This window comes from Globicephala melas, chromosome 10 (genome assembly GCF_963455315.2).
Source record: "Globicephala melas chromosome 10, mGloMel1.2, whole genome shotgun sequence".
In the NCBI taxonomy this organism is placed as follows: Eukaryota; Metazoa; Chordata; class Mammalia; order Artiodactyla; family Delphinidae; genus Globicephala; species Globicephala melas.
This window is the reverse complement of record NC_083323.1, coordinates 348,723-370,368: the sequence shown is the minus strand read 5'-3', so window position 1 is coordinate 370,368 and position 21,646 is coordinate 348,723. Positions and strand designations below refer to the sequence as shown.

Genomic DNA, 21,646 nt, shown 5'->3' with positions numbered 1-21,646 from the left:
TATGAACTCTTTAAGGGATGCCACTGATGAGATTACGTATTTCTTAAAATGCACGGAAGCACAGAAATGTTGCTACACAAGAGATTTTTGGTTTAATGGCCTAGGTGTGAGCTAGTGAGGCACACAGTCAATCTAAGTGAATGACTTTGAGAGTAACCTATTTTTATTTCAGGTGTCAATGGTAATGTAAATAGAGGTTCTCAGATGCTGGTCTGTATGTAATATTGGTGAGATGAGCAAAGGTGAGCTTTTCTTAAAACTGTATTTTTTTAAAGTAAGACATAATCCTCAATCCTGATATTATGGGTTTCTTCTTTTGATATTGGAAAAGCCATTGTTGTTTGAATTGAAGGTGACTGTAGATGACAGTTTATTCTTTCCTCCTTTTTTTAAAATTTAATTTAATTAATTTATTTATTTTTGGGAAGCCCCTTTGTGTCTGCTTTTCTTTCTCTCTCTTTCCCTCCCTCCCTCCTCCTGGCTTGGGAGAGTGAAAAAGTTGGCAACCCTGTTAGTTTTCTAAATTAAAAGAAAAGAACTTGGGGCTTCCCTGGTGGCGCAGTGGTTAAGAATCTGCCTGCCAGTGCAAGCGACATGGGTTCAGTCCCTGGTCCGGGAAGATCCCACATGCCATGGAGCAATTAAGCCCGTGTGCCACAACTATTGAAGCCCGCGCACCTAGAGCCCGTGCTCCGCAACGAGAAAAGCCACCACAATGAGAAGCCTGTGCACTGCAACGAAGAGTAGCCCCCGCTCACCGCAACTAGAGAAAGCCTGCGTGCAGCAACAAAGACCCAATGCAGCCAAAGATAAAATAAATAAATAAATAAATTTATTGGGAAAAAAAAAAAAGAAAAGAACTTAACCAGCCTGTGAAATCCCCGTGTCTTGGAACGTTGAGCTGGGCTGACTTTAGCACACAGACCCTGGGGTAGATAAGTTGGGGCACCAGATTCTGCAGATGGGATGGGTTCTCAGAGGCCCTTGAGTGTCTTACTCTTTTTTACAGGGTGGAAATCCCGCCTAGACTTTCTCTTTTATGATTTAGGGGTAAATAAGTAGATGTTAACTTAGTTTATTCTTTCAGACTATAAAAGGTATGAATGAGTGAGTAGCATGATGATGATTATTTGGGTGAAATTTTGGTTTTATTTGTTGGTCAAGATTTGTTCTGTGTGTGCTCCGGTGCTGTCTTGTGGAACACATAAGATGTATGACCATCCCCACCATGAAGGAACCTGCGGCCTGTGGGCTGGTGTGTGCAGACCCAGGCCTGGTGTGCAGTGCTGGCATCACGCAGAGCAGCATAGTGTGGGCGCTCGGCGCATGGAGGCCGCCTCGGTGCTGCTGCGGTGAAACCAACCAGGCTACATGGGGGCCTATCAGTACTTCATTCTTTCTTATTACTGAATAACATTCCATTGTATGGATAGACCACATTTTTTAAAAATTTAATTTATTTTATTATTTTTGTCTACGTTGGACCTTCGTTGCTGTGTGTGGGCTTTCTCTAGTTGCGGTGAGCGGGGGCCACTCTTTCGTTGCAGTGCGCGTGCTTCTCATTGCGGTGGCTTCTCTTGTGGAGCACAGGCTCTAGACATGCAGGCTTCAGTAGTTGTGGCTCACGGGCTCAGTAGTTGTGGCTTGCAGGCTCTAGAGCACAGGCTCAGTAGTTGTGGCACATGGGCTTAGTTGCTCCGTGGCATATGGGATTTTCCTGGACCAGGGATTGAACCTCTGTCCCCTGCATTGGCAGGTGGATTCTTAACCACTGCACCACCAGGGAAGTCCCTTCATTGTGGTTTTGACTTGCATTTCCCAGATGGCTAATGGTACCGAGCATTTTTTTGTGTGCTTTTTGTCCATTTGGATATTTTCTTTGGAGAAATGTCTATTCAGATCCTTGACTCATTTTTTCCTTAATTAATTAATTTTTGGCTGTGTTGGGTCTTCGTTGCTGTGTGCGGGCTTTTTCTAGTTGCGGTGAGCGGGGGCTACTTTTTGTTGCAGTGCGCGGGCTTCGCATTGTCATGGCTTCTCTTGTTGCAGAGCACGGGCTCTAGGCACGCAGGCTTCCGTAGTTGTGGCACGTGGACTCAGTAGTTGTGGCTTACAGGCTCTAGAGCTCAGGCTCAGTAGTTGTGGCGCACGGGCTTAGTTGCTCTGTGGCATGTGGGATCTTCCCAGACCAGGGCTCAAACCCGTGTTCCCTGCATTAGCAGGCAGATTCTTAGCCACTGTGCCCCCAGGGAAGCCCAGATCCTTTACTTGTTCTAAAATTTGTCTTTTTATTATTGAGTTGTAAGAGTTTTTTATATATTCTAGGTACAAGTCCTTTTTTAGATATATGATTTGCAAAAATTTTCTTTTGTGAAAACGTTCTCCCATGGTGTGGGTTGTCTTTACACTTTCTTAAAGGTGTCATTTGAAGTGCAAAACTATTTTTGAGGAAGTCCAAGTTATATTTTCTATTGTTGCTTTTGGTGTCATATCTAAGAAACCATCGGCAAATACATGATTTTTTCTTCTAAGAGTTTTATAGTTTTAGCACTTAAATTTAGGTCTTTGATCAATGTTGGTAAATCTTTGTATACAGTGTATAAGTAAGGGTCTGCATTTATTCTTTCGCATGCAGATATCTAGTTGTTCCAGCATCATATATTGAAAACACTGTTCTAACCCCCATTGAATTATTTTTTCACCCTTGTCAAAAATCAGTTGACTGTAAATCTGAGTGTTTGTTTATTTATTTTTCAATTAATTAACTTATTTTTGGTTGCATTGGGTCTTCGTTGCTGCGCACGGGCTTTCTCTAGTTGTGGTGAGCGGGGGTTACTCTTCGTTGCGGTGCGCAGGCTTCTCATTGTGGTGGCTTCTCTTGTTGCAGAGCACGGGCTCTAGGGTGCGCGGGTTTCAGTAGTTGTGGCACATGAGCTCAGTAGTTGTGGCTCGGGGGCTCTAGAGCGCAGGTTCAGTATTTGTGACACACGGGCTTAGTGGCTCCGCGGCATGTGGGATCTTCCCGGACCAGGGCTCGAACCCGTGTCTCCTGCACTGGCAGGCGGATTCTTAACCACTGCGCCACCAGGGAAGCCCATGAGTGTTTACTTCTTGTCTCAATTCTATTCCATCAATCTACATGTTGTTCCTTAGGCCTGTACCACATTGTATTGTTCACTGGAACTTCGTAGTAAATTTTGAAATCAGGAAGAATGAGTCCTCCAGCATTGTTCCTTTTCAAGATTGTTTTGTGTGTTCTGGACCACTTGCATTTCCATATGGATTTTAGGATCAGCTTGTCACTGATTTTTAAAAACTATCCTTGATATATTAATTACTATGCTTTATTGTTTGGGGAACACAGTCTGCAAGATAGTGGTCTTTTGGAGTCTGTTGAGGCTTCCTTTATTGGTTTAATATGTGGTTTATATTTTTAAATGTTACATGGTGTTTTCAAAAAGAATTTGTATTCTCTGTCCTTTGGGTGTAGAATTTTGTGTCTCTTTTATAGCTTGAGGTTATTAATATTATTCACCTTTTTAACATTGCAGCTGTAAGAAATAATACATAGATATATCCCTTGTACCCTTTGTCCAGTTTCCCTCAGTGGTAATATTTGGCAGAGTTATAGTAGAAAAATCACAACCAGGAATTGACATTGATACAGTCCGCTGATCTTACTCATACTTCCTGAGTTGTATTTGTATTGTCTGTGCAGGTGTTTAGTTCTATAGTTTGTCATCTGTGTGGCTGTGTATCCACCATCAAAGACAAAATGCTGAACAGTTCCAAAGCCACGAGGATTCTATTGTTGTACTTTTACGACCACACTAATTTCCCTCTCTCCACCTACCTGCTTCTCATGCCACTAATTTGTCCTCCATTTCTAAAATTTTTCATTTCAAAAATGTTATATATAAATGAAATCATACAGTATGTAATCTTTGGGGATTGGCTTTTTTTAAAAAACAAAAAGTTTATTTATCTATTTTGGCTGTGCCGGGTCTTAGTTGTGACACAAGGGATCTTTGTTGCGGCATGTTTAGTTGAGGCAAGTGGGCTTCTTAGTTGCGGCATGCAGACTTCTTAGTTGCAGCATGTGGACTTCTCAGTTCCGGCGTGCATGCAGGATCTGGTTCCCTGACCAGGGATCAAGCCCATGCCCCCTGCATTGGGAGTGAGGAGTCTTACCCACTGGACCACGACGGAAGTCCCCAGGATTGGCTTTTTTTGCTCAGCAATAATTCTCTAGAGCAGGGGTCTCCAAACCCCAGGCTGCGGACAGGTACTGGTCCATGGCATGTTAGGAACCGGGCCACACAGCAGGAGGTGAGTGGCAGCGGGCGAGTGAACGAAGCTTCATCTGCTGCTTCCCGCCGCTCCCCATTGCTCGCATTACTGCCTGAACCAACCCCCCCACAATCCGTGGAAAAATTGTCTTCCACGAAACTGGTTCCTGGTGCCAAAAAGGTTGGGGACTGCTGCCGTAGAGACTCATCCAAGTTGTTGCACGTATCAGTAGTTTGTTCCTTTTGGTTGCTGAGTCATATTCCATGGTATGGATGGACCACACTTTAGCGTTCCTGTGTCAAGGACCATCTGGACCAATTCCAGTTTTTGACTTTTTATTTCTCTAGAATAAATGCCCAGGGCCAAGGCATTTTTCATATATGGATTTCTCTCAGTTGTTGCAATAAAGTTTATAGAAGTTGAACAATACTATAAAATGCCTCTGTCTTTGTGATGGTTATATATTCTTGTCCTATTGTCCCTTTTACTTGTTTATAACATTCTTTGCATCTCACTTTATCTTAACTTTTAGTTTGTCAGACGTAAAGATTGTGGCTCAAATTTATTTTGGTTCACATTTGCCTTGTGTATGTTTTTCAGTCTTTTCATTTCTACCTTTTTCAGTTTTTTTAAAGTGTGTCTTTTGTTGGATATTGTTTTTTAAAAATTAAATCTGAGAAAACTCTTTTGCATTGATTAGTTTATCCCATATTCAGTTGTTGAAATTATTATATTAGTACTAATTTATTTTTTAAAATTTATTTTTATTGAAGTATAGTTGATTTACAGTGTTGTGTATTAGTACTAATTGCTCCATTTTATTTCACATTTTCATTTACTAATACTTTTGCTTTTATTTCTCCTTTCCTGTTTTCCGTTGGATAGATTGTTTTGTTTTTGTTTTACGGCAGATTAAAATTACACATTCTAATTTTTTTGTGTGTGTGTGACCTCCCTGAACTTAAGATCTTTTGTCATGGGTATTTTTTCTTCTTTTTTTTTTTTTAAATATGTATTTATTTATTTATTTTGGCTGCGTTGTGTCTTAGTTGTGGCACACAGGCGCTTCATGGCGGCATGCGGGATCTTTAGTTGTGGCATGCTGACTTCTTAGTTGTGGCATGCGAACTCTTTTTTTTAATTTTAATAATGGTTATTTATTTATTTATTTTTGTCTGCGTTGGGTCTTTTGTTGCTGTGCATGGGCTTTCTCTAGTTGCAGCGAGCAGGGGCTACTCTTCGTTGTGGTGCGTGGGCTTCTCATTGCGGTGACTTCTCTTGTTGCGGAGCATGGGCTCTAGGCACGCAGACTTCAGTGGTTGTGGGTGCATGGGCTTAGTTGCTCCGCAGCATGCGGGATCTTCCCGGACCAGGGCTCAAACCCATGTCCCCTGCATTGGCAGGCAGATTCTTAATCACTGTGCCACCAGGGCAGTTCCACATGCAAACTCTTAGTTGCATCATGCATGTGGGATCTAGTTCCCCAATCAGGGATCGAACCCAGGCTCCCTACATTGGGAGCGCGGAGTCTTACCTACTGGACCACCAGGAAAGTCCCAGGTATTTCTTCTCTGACTTTTCAAGCTTAACAGTATCTCCGCTTTCCTTCAATAAGACAGCTACATTAGCATGCTCCTCTCCTGATTGACATGCCACAGAATTCTGACCTCCATTCTATTTTATTTAAAAATTTGATTAGTGATTTAAGGATATATTAGGATTCCTCATCACATTACTAGATAACACAAAGCTTGTTAATAGCAGTAGAACAGGGATTCTGGATGGGAGTGGTAAGGTGGAGGTTTGCTGCCACTGTGAGGAAAGCTGGTGGGATATGTGTGAAGACTGAGGTCAGGCTCCTGATGGAGAGGCAGAAGGGGGGCACTGGGCCAGGCTGTTTTTTGTTGATGTTACTGAAATCCTTTAGATTTTAAATTACAGATTATTTTATAATAAGCCTCTCCAATTTATGGATTCTTTCTGAATCTTGCACTTAGCTTCATAGCTTTTCATCAGTAATTATTTAGCCTTAATTATTTGTTTTACTGATTTCTTTCTCTCTGTCTGTTGTTGTATACAGTATGTTGTTTTTTTTGTTTTTTTTAATAAAGCTTTACTTTTAAAAAAAATATTTATTTATTTTATTTTTGGCTGCGTTAGGTTTTCGTTCCTGCACACAGGCTTTCTCTAGTTGCAGTGAGCGGGGGCCACTTTTCCTTGCAGTGCGCGTGCTTCTCATTGCAGTGGCTTCTCTTGTCATGGAACACGGGCTCTAGGTGCGCGGGCTTCAGTAGTTGCAGGACGCGGGCTCGGTAGTTGTGGCTTACAGGCTGTAGAGCACAGGCTCAGTGGTTGTGGCACACGGGCTTAGTTGCTCCATGGCATGTGGGATCTTCCCGGACCAGGGCTCGAACCCGTGTCCCCTGCATTGGCAGGCGGATTCTTTTTTTGTTTGTTTGTTTTTGAACTATTGTTTATTTTCTGGTTTGAATAATGCAAAATGTTTTTATTTTAAAAAATGGGCAAATGCTAAGCAGACAGAACCCCATAGCATGAAATACATTAGTACATCTAAAGACTGTATTAAATATCTCTTTAAAAGGAGAATCAGCCCCGAATGTACGTACTATATATATCCTCAAAGCAAATTTTTTTGGAATTTAATTTTATTTATTTTTTTATACAATAGGTTCTTATTAGTCATCCATTTTATACACATCAGTGTATACATGTCAATCCCAATTTCCCAATTCATCACACCACCACCACGACCACCCTGCCGCTTTACCCCCTTGGTGTCCATACGTTTGTTCTCTACATCTGTGTCTCTGTTTCTGCCCTGCAGACTGGTTCATCTGTACCATTTTTCTAGGTTCCACATATATGCGTTAATATACAATATTTGTTTTTCTCTTTCTGACTTACTTCACTCTGTATGATAGTCTCTAGATTCATCCACGTCTCTACAAAGGACCCAGCTTCGTTCCTTTTTATGGCTGAGTAATATTCCATTGAATATATGTACCACATCTTCTTTATCCATTCGTCTGTCAACGGGCATTTAGGTTGCTTCCGTGACCTGGCAATTGTAAATAGTGCTGCAGTGAACATTGGGGTGCATGTGTCTTTTTGAATTATGATTTTCTCAGGGTATATGCCCAGTAGTGGGATTGCTGGGTCATATGGTAATTCTACTTTTAGTTTTTTAAGGAACCTCCATACTGTTCTCCATAGCAGCTGTATCAGTTTACATTCCCACCAATAGCACAAGAGGGTTCCCTTTTCTCCACACCCTCTCCAGCATTGGTTGTTTGTAGATTTTCTGGTGATGCCCGTTCTAACTGGTGTGAGGTGATACCTTATTGTAGTTTCGATTTGCATTTCTCTAATAGTGATGTTGAGCAGCTTTTCATGTGCTTCTTAGCCATCTGTATGTCTTCTTTGGAGGAATGTCTATTTAGGTCTTCTGCCCATTTTTGTTTTGGGTTTTTTTTTTGTTGTTTTTTTTTAAATTTATTTATTTTTGACTGAGTTGGGTATTGGTTGCTGCGCGCGGGCTTTCTCTAGTTGCGGCGAGCGGGGCAACGATGCAGTGTGCAGCCTTCTCACTGTGGTGGCTTCTCTTGTTGCAGAGCATGGGCTCTAGAGCGCAGGCCCAGTAGTTGTGGTACACTGGCTTAGTTGTTCTGCAGCATGTGGGATCTTCCCGGACCAGGACTTGAACCTGTGTCCCCTGCATTGGAAGGTGGATTCTTAACTGCTGTGCCACCAGGGAAGTCCCTTCTGCCCATTTTTGGATTGGGTTGTTCGTTTTTTTAATATTGAGCTGCATGAGCTATTTATATATTTTGGAGATTAATCCTTTGTCTGTTGATTCATTTGCAAATATTTTTTCCCATTCTGAGGGTTGTTTTTTCATCCTGTTTGTAGTTTCCTTTGCTTTGCAAAAGCTTTTAAGTTTCATTAGGTCCCATTTGTTTATTTTTGTTTTCATTTCCATTACTCTAGGAGGTGGATCAAAAAAGATCTTGCTGTGATTTATGTCAAAGAGTGTTCTTCCTGTGTTTTCCTTTAAGAGTTTTATACTGTCCAGTCTTACAGTTAGGTCTCTAATCCGTTTTGAGTTTATTTTTGTGTATGGTGTTAGGGAGTGTTCTAATTTCATTCTTTTACATGTAGCTGTCCAGTTTTCCCAGCACTACTTATTTTTTTTTTATTTTTTGTGGTGCGTAGGCCTCTCACTGTTGTGGCCTCTCCCATTGCGGAGCACAGGCTCCGGACATGCAGGCTCAGCGGCCATGGCTCACGGGCCCAGCCGCTCCGCGGCATGTGGGATCTTCCCAGACCAGGGCACGAACCCGTGTCCCCTGCATCGGCAGGCAGACTCTCAACCACTGAGCTGCCAGGGAAGCCCCCAGCACTACTTATTGAAGAGACTGTCTTTTCTCCATTGTATATCCTTTCCTCCTTTGTCGTAGGTTAGTTGACCATAGGTGCATGGATTTATCTCTGTTCCATTGATCTATATTTCTGTTTTTGTGCCAGTACCATATTGTCTTGATTACTGTAGCTTTGTAGTATAGTCTGAAGTAAGGGAGTCTGATTCCTCCAGCTCCGTTTTTTTCCCTCAAGACTGCTTTGGCTATTCAGGGTCTTTTGTGTCTTCATACGAATTTTAAGAATTTTTGTTCTAGTTATGTAAAAAATGCCATTGGTAATGTGATAGGGATTGCATTGAATCTGTAGATTGCTTTGGGTAGTGTAGTCATTTTCACAATATTGATTCTTCCAATCCAAGAACATGATATATCTCTCCATCTGTTGGTATCATCTTTATTTTCTTTCATCAGTGTCGTATAGTTTTCTGCATACAGGTCTTTTGTCTCCCTAGGTAGGTTTATTCCTAGGTATTTTATTCTTTTTGTTGCAATGGTAAATGGGAGTGTTTCCTTAATTTCTCTTTCAGATTTTTCATCATTAGTGTATAGGAATGCAAGAGATTTCTGTGCATTAATTTTGTATCCTGCAACTTTACCAAATTCATTGATTAGCTCTAGTAGTTTTCTGGTGGCATCTGTAGGATTCTCTATGTAGAGTATCATGTCATCTGAAAACAGTGGCAGTTTTACTTCTTTTCCAATTTGTATTCCTTTTATTTCTTTTTCTTCTCTGATTGCCGTGGCTAGGACTTGCAAAAGTATGTTGAATAATAGTGGTGAGACTGGGCATGCTTCTCTGGTTTCTGATCTTAGAGGAAATGCTTTCAGTTTTTCACCATTGAGAATGATGTTTGCTGTGGGTTTGTCGTATATGGCCTTTATGATGTTGAGGTAGGTTCCCTCTTTGCCCACTTTCTGGAGAGTTTTTTTTCATAAATGGGCGTTAAATTTTGTCAAAAGCTTTTTCTGCATCTATTGAGATGATCATATGGTTTTTATTCTTCAATTTGTTATTATGGTGTATCACGTTGATTGATTTGCGTTATATATATATTATATATGTTATATATATTATATATTATAATATATATTATATATATTATATATTACATATATTATAATATATATTATATATAATATATATTTTTTAATATAAATTTATTTTTTCATTTATTTAATTTTTGGCTGCATTGGGTCTTCGCTGCTGCATGCGGGCTTTCTCTAGTTGCAGTGAGCGGGGGCTACTCTTTGTTGTGGTGCACAGGCTTCTCATTATGGTGGCTTCTCTTGTTGCAGAGCACAGGCTCTAGGCGCGCAGGCTTCAGTAGTTGTGGCACACGGACTTCAGTAGTTGTGGCTCACAGGCTCTAGAGCGCAGGCTCAGTAGTTGTGGCGCATGGTCTTAGTTGCTCTGCGGCACGTGGGATCTTCCCGGACCAGGGACTGAACCTGCGTCCTCTGCATTGGCAGGCAGATACATAACCACTGCACCACCAGCGAAGTGCCTGTTGGAAGATTTTTAATCACAGTTTCAATTTCATTACTTGTGATTGGTCGGTTCCTATTTTCTATTTCTTCCTGGTTCAGTCTTGGAAGGTTATACCTTTCTAAGAATTTGTTCGTTTCTTCCAGGTTGTCCATTTTATTGGCGTACAGTTGTTTGTAGTAATCTCTTATAATCCTTTGTATTTCTGCAGTGTCAGTTGTGATTTCTCCTTTTTCATTTCTAATTTTATTGATTTGAGTCCTCTCCCTCTTTTTCTTGATGAGTCTGGCTAATGGTTTATCAATTTTGTTTATCTTCTCAAAGAACCAGCTTTTAGTTTTATTGATCTTTGCTGTTGTTTTCTTGTTTTTATTTCATTTATTTCTGCTCTGATCTTTATGATTTCTATCCTTCTGCTAACTTCGGGTTTTGTTTGTTCTTCTTTCTCTAGTTCCTTTAGGTGTAATGTTAGATTGTTTGAGATTTTTCTTGTTTTTTGAGGTAGGCTTGTATAGCTATAAACTTCCCTCTTAGAACTGCTTTTGCTTCATCCTGTAGGTTTTGGGTCGTTGTGTTTTCATTGTAATTTTTATCTAGGTATTTTGTGATTTCCTTTTTGATTTTTTCAGTGATTTCTTGGTTATTTAGTAACGTATTGTTTAGCCTGCACGTGTTTGTGTTTTTTACATTTTTTTCCCTGTAATTGATTTCTAATCTATAATGTTGTGGTCAGAAAAGATGCTTGATATGATTTCAATTTTCTTAAATTTACTGAGGCTTGATTTGTGACCCAAGATGTGATCTATTGAGAATGTTCCGTGCACACTTGAGAAGAAAGTATAATCTGCGGTTTTTGGATGGGATGTCCTATAAATATCAATTAAATCTATCTAGTCTGTTGTGTCATTTAAAGCTGGTGTTTCCTTATTGATTTTCTGTTTGGATGATCTGTCCATTGGTGTAAGTGAGGTGTTAAAAAGTCCCCCACTATTATTTTGTTACTGTCGATTTCCTCTTTTAGAGCTGTTAGCAATTGCCTTATGTATTGAGGTGCTCCTATGTTGGGTGCACATATATTTATAATTGTTATATCTTCTTCTTGGATTGATTCCTTGATCATTATGTAGTGTCCTTCCTTGTAACATTTTTTATTTTAAAGTCTATTTTATCTGATATGAGTATTGCTACTCCCGCTTTCTTTTGATTTCCATTTGCATGGAATGTCTTTTTCTGTCCCCTCACTTTCAGTCTGAATGTGTCCCTGGGTCTGAAGTGAGTCTCTTGTAGACAGCATATATGTGGGTCTTGTTTTTGTATCCATTCAGCGAGCCTGTGTCTTTTGGTTGGAGCATTTAATCCATTCACGTTTAAGGTACTTATCGATATGTATGTTCCTTTTACCATTTTCTTAATGGTTTTGGGTTTGTTTTTGTAAGTCCTTTTCTTCTCTTGTGTTTCTCACTTAGAGAAGTTCCTTTAGCATTTGTTGTAGAGCTGGTTTGGTGGTACTGAATTCTCTTAATTCTTGCTTGTCTGTAAAGCTTTTGATTTCTCCATGGAATCTGAATGAGATCCTTGCCGGGTAGAGTGATCTTGGTTGTAGGTTCCTTCCTTTCATCACTTTAAGTATATCATGCCACTTCCTTCTGGCTTGTAGAGTTTCTGCTGAGAAATCTGCTGTTAACCTTATGGGAGTTCCCTTGTATGTGATTTGTCATTTTTCCCTTGCTGCTTTCAATAATTTTTCTTTGTCTTTAATTTTTGCCAGTTTGATTACTATGTGTCTCGGCGTGTTTCTCCTTGGGTTTATCCTGTATGGGACTCTCTGTGCTTCCTGGACCTGGGTGGCTATTTCCTTTCCCATGTTAGGGAAGTTTTCGACTAAAATCTCTTCAAATATTTTCTCGGGTCCTTTCTCTCTCTCTTCTCCTTCTGGGACCCTATAATGTGAATGTTGTTGCGTTTAACGTTGTCCCAGAGGTCTCCTAGGCGGTCTTCATCTCTTTTCATTCGTTTTTCTTCATTCTGTTCTATGGCAGTGACTTCCACCATTCTGTCTTCCAGTTCACTTATCCATTTTTCTGCCTCAGTTATTCTGCTATCGAGTCCTTCTAGTGTATTTTTCATTTTAGTTATTGTGTTGTTCATCTGTTTGTTTGTTCTTTAATTCTTCTACATCTTTGTTAAACATTTCTTGCATCTTCTCGATCTTTGCCTTCATTCTTTTTCCGAGGTCCTGGATCATCTTCACTATCGTTATTCTGAATTCTTTTTCTGGCAGGTTGCCTATCTCCACTTCATTTAGTTGTTTTTCTGGGGTTTTATCTTGTTCCTTCATCTGGTACATAGCCCTCTGCCTTTTCATCTTGTCTGTCTTTCTGTGAATGTGGTTTTTGTTCACAGTCTGCAGGATTGTAGTTCTTCTTGCTTCTGCTGTCTGCCCTCTGGTGGATGAAGCTATCTGAGAGGCTTATGCAAGTTTCCTGATGGGAGGGACTGGTGGTGGGTAGAGCTGGCTGTTGCTTTGGTCGGCAGAACTCATTAAAACTTTAATCCACTTGTCTGCTGATGGGTGGGGCTGGGTTCCCTCCCTGTTGGTTGTTTGGCCTGAGGCGACCCAGCACTGGAGCCTACCTGGGCTCTTTTGTGGGGCTAATGGCAGACCCTGGGAGGTCTCACGCCAAGGAGTACTTCCCAGAACTTCTGCTGCCAGTGTCCTTGTCCTCACAGTGACACACAGCCACCCCCTGCCTCTGCAGGAGAACCTCTAACACTAGCAGGTAGGTCTGGTTCAGTCTCCTATGGGGTCACTGCTCCTTCCCCTGGGTCCCGAGGTGCACACTAGTTTGTGTGTGCCCTCCACTAGTGGAGTCTCTGTTTCCCCCAGTCCTGTCAAAGTCCTGCAGTCAAATCCCGCTAGGCTTCAAAGTCTGATTCTCTAGGAATTCCTCCTCCTGTTGCCGGACCCCCAGGTTGGGAAGCCTGACGTGGGGCTCAGAACCTTCACTCCAGTGGGTGGACTTCTGTGGTATAAATGTTCTCCAGTTTGTGAGTCACCCACCAGCAGTTATGGGATTTGATTATATTGTGATTGCGCCCCTGCTACCGTCTCGTTGTGGCTTCTCCTTCGTCTTTGAATGTAGGGTATCTTTTTTGGTGAGTTCCAGTGTCTTCCTGTTGATGATTGTTCAGCAGTTAGTTGTGATTCTGGTGTTCTTGTAAGAGGGTGTGAGAGCACGTCCTTCTACTCTGCCATCTTGAACCAGTCTCCGGCAGGCGAACTCTTAACCACTGCACCACCAGGGAAGCCCTACAGTATGTTTTTTTTTGTTTGTTTTGTTTTTTTGCGGTACGCGGGCCTCTCACTGTTGTGGCCTCTCCCGTTGCAGAGCACAGGCTCCGGACGCGCAGGCTCTGCGGCCATGGCTCACGGGCCTAGCCGCTCCGTGGCCTGTGGGATCATCCTGGACCGGGGAACGAACCCATGTCCCTTGCATCAGCAGGCGGACTCTCAACCACTGCACCACCAGGGAAGCCCCCTACAGTATGTTTTTAAAAAAGTAATATTGAGGGACTTCCCTGGCAGTCCAGTGGTTAATAAGACTCTGCGCTTCCATTGCAGAAGGCACGGGTTCAATCCCTGGTGGGGGTACTAAGATCCCACATGCTGTGCGGCCAGAAAAAAAAATTAATAATAATAATAATATTGAGGTGTAATTTATATACAATAAATGGACCCATTTTATATTTGTGGTTCTGTGTATTTTGACAAATATACCACCACAATCAAGGTTTAGATCATTTGCATCACCCCCAAAACTCCATCCTGTCACTCCCTCGTGCTGCAGCCCTTGATCCTAAGCAACCACTAGTCTCTTTGTCACCATGGGTTCATTTTGCTTTGTTTAAAATTGCATATAAATGGAATCTTATAGTTTTACTTTTTTGTGTCCAGCTTCTTTTACTTACCACGTTTATTAGATTCATCTGTGTTTACAGATGTGCTTGTTCCTTTTTGCTGAGTGTATTCCATTGTAGGTACACCATCCTTTGTTTATCCTTTCACCTGTTGATGGATATTTGAGCTGTTTCCAGTGTTTGACTATTATGAATAAGGCAGCTGTGAACATTCAATTACAAGGAGTCTTTGTTTAGATTTATGATTTCATTACTCTAGGGTAATACCTCGGACTGGAATTACTGGGTCACACGGTAAGTATGCTTAACTTTATAACAAGCTGGCGAAGTGTTTTCCATCGTGGTCGTGCCATTTTATGGTGCTACTCACAGTGTATGGGAGTTTCAGTTCAGCATCCTCATCAGCACATGGTATTGATAGCTTTTTAATTTTAGCCCTTCTAGTGGTACCTTATTGTGGTTCTGATTTGCATTTCCTCGATAACAGTGTTGATCATCTTTTCATGTGCTTATTGGCTATTTGTATATCTTCTTTTACGAAGTGTCTGTCCAAATTTTTTGTCCATTTTGTTTAGTTAAGTATTTTTTTTAATTATTGCTTTTTAAAAGCTCATTACACGTTCTTGATAAGAATGCTTTGTCAGATATAGACAGCAAATACTTTTTTCCTGGTCTGTGACTTATCTGTTTATTTTCTTAATGGTATCATTCAAAATTGAAGTTTTCAGTTTTGATGAAATCCTGTTTATCAGTTTGTTTGTTTGTTTTTAATTTTTATTGGGCTATAGGGGATGGATTGGGAAATACCTCTGCAAGTTGTGCCCCGCTAGAGAAATGTCCCTTCTGATTTTCCTGGGAGGAGCTTTCGGAGCTTTTTCATTTTCTTGGAGCTGCTGCTCTTGCTGGCAGCAGCCTCTTCAGGTCTTCTTTTTCTTGGGGACACTCTTGTTTACTGGCTCTTCAGGGTCACTTACTGGTGCCTCTTTGGGGAAAGATTTCTTCCTTTTGGGAGGACTTCCACTGCCAGCTGTCTCTTCAGGATCACTACTACCCAGCTCCTCTGTGGAAGATTTCTTTTTCTTGGGTTTGGAGAAGGAGACAGATGGGTCTTCCATTCCATTCTCCTGAGGAGCCTCCTGGGGCTTTTGCTTTTGCCTCCTTTTGGGTCTTTCACTTGTCTCCTCACATTCCTCTGGGGTCTTACTGCTGTTCTCTGGAGATGCCAGGGCAATCGCAGCCAGCCGTTTGTTTTCCTTCTTCAAGCATTTCTTCTCCTGTTTCTCCAGCTTCCTAGTAATCCGGCAGCTGCTTCCTCTGCCTGAACTCCTCCTTCATGATATGCAGATTGTTTCGTGGAATCTCTCTAGTCTCACAGAAGGACAGCCACTCCTCAACTTGTTCTCGAAGCTTCTCCCCAAATACACTGGTGGGTACCTCAGAGAAGCAATCAGATTGTGAGGCAATACTGCATTTGCTTGCCAGGTATTAGGAGATGTGGCCAATGAAGGTAGAGTGGAAAATGAGTCCATATTTTGGGGTGTTACCCCTTGTCTTCAGGGCTCTGGAAACTTGATCCCTTTGCTGGGCCCAGAGAATCCCTCAGACACCAGGACTGGCTGTTTATAAGATTTTTTTTTTAGTTTGTCTTTTCTTGTATCTTATGTACCGCAAATTCACAAATCTTATTTTTAATTAAATTAATTAATTTATCTTTTTTTTTGTGGCTACGTCGGGTCTTAGTTGTGGCACGTGGGATCTTCGTTGAGGCATGCGGGATCTTTCAATTTTTATTTATTTATTTATGGCTGTGTTGGGTCTTCGTTTCTGTGCTAGGGCTTTCTCTGGTTGTGGCAAGCGGGGGCCACTCTTCATCGCGGTGCGCGGCCTCTCACTATCACCGCCTCTCTTGTTGTGGAGCACAGGCTGCAGACGCGCAGGCTCAGTAATTGTGGCTCACGGGCCTAGCTGCTCTGCGGCAAGTGGGATCTTCCCAGACCAGGGCTCGAACTCATGTCCCCTGCATTGGCAGGCAGATTCTCAACCACTGTGCCACCAGGGAAGCCCGGGATCTTTCATTGAGGTGCGCGAACCCAATAGTTATGACGCGTGGGCGTAGTTGCCCCGTGGCATGTGGGATCTTAGTTCCCCGACCAGGGATCGACCCTGTGTCCCCTGCATTGGAAGGTGGGTTCTTTACCCCTGGACTGCCAGGGAAGTCCCCCCACATATTTTTTTCTTAAGTTTTCTTCTAAAAATTTTAGTGTCAGCTTTTATGGTTAAGCCTGTGATCCGTGTGTGATGTGAGGTAAGGGTTGAGGTCGTTTTACATATAGGTATTCAGTTTTTCAGAATCATTTGTTGAAAAGGATTATACTTTCCCCATCAAACTGCTTTAGTACATTTATTGAAAGTCAGTTGACCATATATGTATTCATCTGCTTCTGGACTTATCTGCTTTGTTCTGTTGAACCACTAGAACCACACTGTCTTGATTGATCTCACCTTACAGTAAGTCTTGAAATAGGTGGTGTTGGCACTCCAAGTTTGCTCTTCCTTTTCAAAATTGCTTTGGCTGTTCTAGGTCTTTTTCCATATATATTTTAGTATCAAGTTGTCAATTTCTGTTTTTAAAAATCTGCTAGGATTTATTTGGGGTTGCATTGAATCAGTAGACCAGTTTAATGAAAACTGACATCTTAACAATATTACATTTTCTCATCCATGAACATAGTATATCTCTCCATTTATTTAAGTCTTCTTTAATTTCTCTCAGCAGCGTTTCATAGTTTTCAATGTGCAGATCTTTTTTTAAAAATAAATTTATTGGGGCTTCCCTGGTGGCGCAGTGGTTGAGAGTCCACCTGCCGATGCAGGGGACACGGGTTCGTGCCCCGGTCCGGGAAGATCCCACATGCCGCGGAGCGGCTAGGCCCATAAGCCACGGCCGCTGAGCCAGCACGTCCGGAGCCTGTGCTCCGCAACGAGAGAGGCCACGACAGTGAGAGGCCCACATAACGCAAAAAAAAAAAAATAAAAAAATAAATTTATTTATTTATTTTTGGCTGTGTTGGGTCTTTGTTTCTGTGCTTGGGATTTCTCTAGTTGTGGTGAGTGAGGGCCACTCTTTGTTGTTGCATGGGGGCTTCTCACTGTGGTGGCTTCTCTTGTTGCGGAGCATGGGCTCTAGAGGTGTGCGGGCTTTAGTAGTTGTGGCATGCAGGCTAAGTAGTTGTGGCTTGCGGGCTCTAGAGCACAGGCTCAGTAGTTGTGGCACACGGGCTTAGTTGCTCCGTGGCATGTGGGATCTTCCCGGACCAGGTATTGAACTCACGTCCCCTGCATCGGCAGGCAGATTCTTAACCAGTGCGCCACCAGGAAAGTCCCTCAGTGTGCAGATCTTGCGCATATTTTATTAAATTATCCTGAAGTATTTCATGTTTTTGAATGTTGTTAGCAGAAGTTAAATATTTTTTATTTACCAATTTTTATTGCTGGTATATAGAGATACAATTACTTTTTGGATATTGACCTTGTAACAGGTAAGCTAGCTGTTCACTGTCATTAATTCTTGTAGCTCTTTTCCGTATAGATTTCTTAGGCATTTCTGCTTACACAATCATATTATTTGTTAGTAAAGAAAATTTTACTTATTCTTTTTCAATCTGTATGTGTTTTATTTCTTTTTCTTGTCTTATAGTACTACCTGGGACCTTCGCTACAATCTTGAATACAGGTGCTTAGAGTTTGTTGTTCCAATCTTAGGAGGAAAGCATTCAGTCTTTTCAGCATTAAGTGTGCTGATAGCTGTAGGTTTTTTAGTAGATACCCTTCATCAGGTTCAGGAAGTTCCCTTCTATTCCTCATTTATTGAGAGTGTCATGTTGTATTTTTTTCAAATTACTCAAACCCAACCATATTACATGTAAATGATCTAAATATTTTAATTAAAAGGCAGAGAATAACAGACAGAATAACAAAGCAAGATCTTATCAATCAGTCTTTGCTGTTTAAAAAGAAACACTTTATTTTTTTATTTTTTTTAATCAAGAACTTTATTGAAGTATCATTGACAAATAAAAATTGTACATATTTAAGGTGTACAACATGATGCTTTGATATATATATACATCATGAAATAATTACCACCATTAAGCTACTTAGCATACTGTCTTGATTTTCATTCTATTTGTCTGGCTATTCTTAGTCTGTATTCTTTGCTCAGGACCACTATTAGGCCTTAAAATATTTTAGCTTCACAGATACTATTTTCTTCTCATCCTATATCTTTTCTCTACAATCTCATGGCTTCATTTATTCTCTGTGGCTTCATTTATTTCTCCACCTCAAACTGTTTCCCTGAGTTTACCATGCATACATCCAATTGCCTACATGCCATATTTTCTTAGATCTTTCAAATTAATATCAAGCTTGTGTACAAAGTCAAAGAAGTTAATGATTTTCACTGCAAACATGTGAATGATGCCTTGTGAAATTGTGCAATGCAATGATCTTTTAAGATTCCTATATCTGTGAACGTCTCCAGCTATGTATGCAGTCAAGAACCAAAATTAATCCTTGACCTTTTTTCTCCCACATCCAGTTAGTCATTGAGTTCTGCCCCTGTATCATATATTTACATAGCTCTCTATACCTGTTGTACCTAAAATTTTAAATACTCTGTAACTGATTATATATTTGCGTGATTATATAATCATTATGAAACTCCCGTAGTAGGCTGAATTTTCCATGAAGTCATAGACTGTATTTGTTTTGCTCACTGTTACAACCCCTGTATATAATGCAGTTCTGGCTTATAATAGGTGCTAAATACATGCTTTTCAATGAAGTAACAAAGCATATGAGTAAAACTAAATATTTTATAAAATATTGTCTCAAGTCTTTTTTAGAATTATGTGACTCTTTTGAGGATCATACTTTTTTTTAAATGGAATTTTATTTATTTTTTTATGCAGCAGGTCTTATTAGTCATCCACATTATACGCATCAGTGTATACATGTCAATCCGAATCTCCCAATTCATCACACCACTTTAAATATAAAAATACAGGGGGCTTCCCAGGTGGCGCAGTGGTTGAGAGTCTGCCTGCTGATGCAGGGGACGCGGGTTCATGCCCCGGTCCAGGAAGATCCCACATGCCGCGAAGCGGCTGGGCCCGTGAGCCATGGCTGCTGAGCCTGCGCGTCCAGAGCCTGCGCTCCACAACAGGAGAGGCCACAACAGTGGGAGGCCCGCGTACCGCAAAAAAAAAATATATATAAATGTAAATATATATATATATATGTATATATAAATACAAATAGTTTGACAGTAAAAGGATGTTAAAGGATATAGCAAATATAAACCACAAGAATGGTATGCTGTAATAGTGTCAGACAAGGCAGACTTCAAGATACCCTATATTCACTTCAAGACACTCACCCACTCTCACTGAAAACAGGGCGCATAGGAGCCACCTCTAGCTGCCATGTCTGGCAAGTTCTTGTTTGGAAACAAAGCCTTGGCTAGGTGGGGGTCCTCCCTCTGGTTCCCCTCTTTCCCTGGATTGTATGTTATCCAAGCACATGAGTCATTCTGTAGGGCCTTAGGAGAGAGGGCACCTGATGTGTGTGTGGGGACATCCATCTTTTCCTGAAGGTACACCTAGTAATCATTATTTCTGGTCCCCCAGAGTCTGTAACTAACACTGGCAAATACCCATATGCACTCCTCAAGAGAGAAATAAGGAAGATATTAGGACCTAGATGGAAACTGAGTGCAGGTCAGCTTGTGGAGTCCCTTGCGCTGCAAGTCCAAGCGGCCCCACCTCTGAGTCTGGTGGAGCAGGTGGGATTTTGTCAGTGAAGGGACTGAGCACAGGAGTGTGTGCAGAAGGGCAAAGGCAGAGAGTGCGGTGTGTGTGAGAAGAGAGACACGGCATCCCTGGGGTCGGGGAGGCAGCGGGAAGTGCCCAGAGGACCTGGAGGCACGTTGGGAGAGGCGGCCTGGTGAGCAGTGGGCATTTGGGGCTAGCACAGGCTTTAAACCACCGTGAGAGGGACGTGAAGACGTGTGTTTGTGTTTTGGGAAAGTGAGTTTGACGCGGCAAAGACAAGAGGCTGTGGAGGCTGTGGCTGGACAGCTGAGGGGCCTGTGTCCGGGACTCCTGGGCAGCTGGGCTTCATGCACAGACACACTGGGGCTCACGTCACGTGAAAAGTCCTTTTCTCTTCTAAATAAAACTATTAGGTAAGTCCCATCTGCTATCACCATGATTTTGCACGTAGTGATCTGTGTAACATTGGAAAGGTAATCTCAAGATACAGGTGTAACTTTGTTGAAGATGCAGGCTTTATGTTTTTCATTTTGTATCCAACAGCGAAAACTTTGTTGCAAACCAACCTAGGCCCACAGACTGACATATGAGACTCACTGAGTGCTTCAGGCCTTGTAGAGTCCAGGCAAAGGCAGCAGGAGCCCGCAGAGGGTGATGTGGGGTGCAGGGGAAGGGGTGGGTGGATCGAGAGTCCTTAAGTGGCATGACAGGACCTAGGACTCAGTGTGTGCATGTGAGGGAGGTGGGGGCCTCAGGGACAGCCCTGGCTTACTCAGCAAGGTGATGCAAGGAGACGAGGGGCCGAGTAGGTGGGGATGGCAGAGGGGCGGAGGGGCGAGCAGAGGGAGCTGTCCTGAGCGTGGCTTGTTGAGGTTTGTGCTGGGAGCTGCTCTGTGTCCTGTAAGGGATGGCCAGGCGGGTGCGGCCACGAGAGGAGGTGCAGGAGGGACAGGGAGGCAGAGCTCGTTACACTCCCGGGTCCTGGAGGCCGGAGGCACCGACCGCACGAGGGCCACGTGCAGGAAGCCCGAGGGGGGCCAGAGGCAGAAGGGGGAGGAGCCAGGGCAGAGCCGAGGCTGCAGCTTTTATTGGGCTTTCCGCTCCGAAGGCAAGACTGGACAGGGTGAACAGCCTCGGGTCAGCTTGCTTGGATGATCTCGGCGGGCTCTAAGCCACATGGGTGGCTCCTGGTTGCCTGGCCCCTGGCCCTGGGATAATGAAGGCAGTGGAACGTAGTCCCCTGGGTGTGTGTGGGCCCACAGAGGAGGAGGGCTCCAGCGGGTCAGCCTGCAGGTCACAGGAGTGCTCCTGAGAGCCCTTTGCCATCTCTAGGAGTTGGCCGCCCAGGAGGGGCAGTGTCTCCTCAATCAGAAAGTTTTTTAAAGATGTCAAAACATAATATACAGAAAATTAAAAATATATATGGTACGGAGACGTCTGGCGAGAGATGCCCAGTGTTCACTGAGGAGGGGCTGGACGCTGGGGAGGAGGGTTGTGAGCCTCGCTGTTTGGGTGGAGGGGCATCCCCCGTCGGACATGTGGGCGACCGGCATGTGTTGGCCTCAGAGCCCAGGGGCTAGTGGCGGGAGCCCCGGGGGCCCCCACGGGAGGACAGGAAGCTGAGCTGTCCTGCCGTACATGGGGGAGTGCCCCCTGCAGCCCGGACCCCGTTATGGGTG

The 21,646-nt window shown here is 42.6% G+C and overlaps 1 protein-coding gene across 7 annotated transcripts in view; it reads left to right on the top strand.

Moving 5' to 3' along the window:
• The window catches only part of PPP6R2 (protein phosphatase 6 regulatory subunit 2), an 84,388-nt gene that overhangs the window by 22,959 nt on the left and 39,783 nt on the right, over window positions 1-21,646 (top strand). Inside the window, exon 4 of one of the 7 annotated variants that reach the window (XM_060306103.2) lies at window positions 15,420-15,559. The exons of the other annotated variants lie outside the window; for them this stretch is intronic. The gene's annotated coding sequence lies outside the window, so the exon portion shown is untranslated. The remainder of the gene's footprint in view (window positions 1-15,419; window positions 15,560-21,646) is intronic. 7 annotated transcript variants of the gene reach the window in all.